The sequence below is a fragment of the Fragaria vesca genome, linkage group LG4 (genome assembly GCF_000184155.1).
Source record: "Fragaria vesca subsp. vesca linkage group LG4, FraVesHawaii_1.0, whole genome shotgun sequence".
Taxonomy (NCBI): domain Eukaryota; kingdom Viridiplantae; phylum Streptophyta; class Magnoliopsida; order Rosales; family Rosaceae; genus Fragaria; species Fragaria vesca.
The window spans coordinates 4,793,135-4,794,578 of record NC_020494.1 but is presented as its reverse complement, the minus strand read 5'-3'; positions in this window follow the sequence as shown (position 1 = coordinate 4,794,578).

Below are 1,444 nucleotides of genomic sequence, written 5' to 3'. Positions count from 1 at the left end.
CTCTCTCTCTCTCTCTCTCTCTCTCTCTCTCTCTCTCTCTCTCTCTCTCTCTCTCTCTCTCTCTCTCTCTCTCTCTCTCTCTCTCTCCCTCCCTTCTCTCCCCAGCTTCCCGAGTCCCCCGAGCCCCATTTCTGCCGGAAACCTCCCGCCACCATCTGCCGCCGTCCGGCCAGCAACCGACCGCCGCTCCAACCCAGTTCGGACCCCCGCCGTCTCCTCTCCCTTCCTGGGCATGTGACGCCGTCGATTGAGGGAAAACCCACCGGAAACGCCAGACTGTCCACTCGCCGGAGTTCCCTCCTCCGGCCACCATAGGTCGTGATTTTTGGCTTATCTTGTAGCTCTCATCAAGGTTAATAATCCTTGAATAGGAATCGGTTCAATTCGATCTTGTTATGGAGTAATGTATAATTGAAGTTCTAGGGCTATTTCACTATTTTGGTTCGATTACCCTAGCTAGGCTTAGAATTGGATTTTGTGATAGTTAAGGAAGTTGTTGTGCGGGTTGAGAGGATTGTTGTGTTAAAATTTGGGAAGCATTAGACGTCGCCGGAATACGGCTGCCGCCCCTTAGGGGTAGTTTTTCATGTTTTTGAGTTTGTTTTTATGAGAGGAGTTTAATGAAGTAAAGTTTGGAATTTTTTGTGGAGTTTTGATAAGGTTTGGGATTTTTCAATGGTTAAGGATTGTGGCGGTTATTAGAATGGAAATTCAACAGTTGGTTGAGTAGGATTTAAACTCTAAAAAGGATATTTATGGCTATTGGTCATTGTGGTGAAATTAGAGCTTTAATAGTTTAGAAGTGGAGAAGTTGGGCAAGGGCGAAGGATTTATAGGCTCACTTTTATTCTTGCAGTTTTATTTAAAGTATTGAGTTAGTCTTGAGATTTAATAATATCTATTGTTCAGCACGTGAGGAGGATCGTGTTGGGAGACCTCGGATCGACGGCAGGTATAGCCGTATATTGTGAGTGGGCACTGATGTGTTTTAAAATGTTACTCGCAAGCGCACGAATCAGTTGCAGCACAGATATGAAAGAGCGAGGTCGAACCCACAGGGAATGTATGAAAATAGGAAAAACTAATCGAATCTAAATTAATTTAACACTAACCTAGTTGAATGAAAGTTGATGGTGAAATAGCTAAGACAAATAAAATAGATAAAAAATTACCTTGATGACGAAGTAACTAAGGCATCGGATTCCACCACATTACTTGATAAATCTCTAAATATTATCTACTAATTCCCGAATTAGGAGTAGCAATCTAGAAATCAATCTACTGCTTTTCTCAAGATTTTAACAATGAAGCACACATGAAATATATCTAAAAGTAGACTACTTCTTCGCTTCTTAATTATGAACATCAAAGCATCACATGTACACAAACTTATTGAAACTACAAAAGATCAAAGTGTTTACAAAAGCATCAAATNTGAAACAAG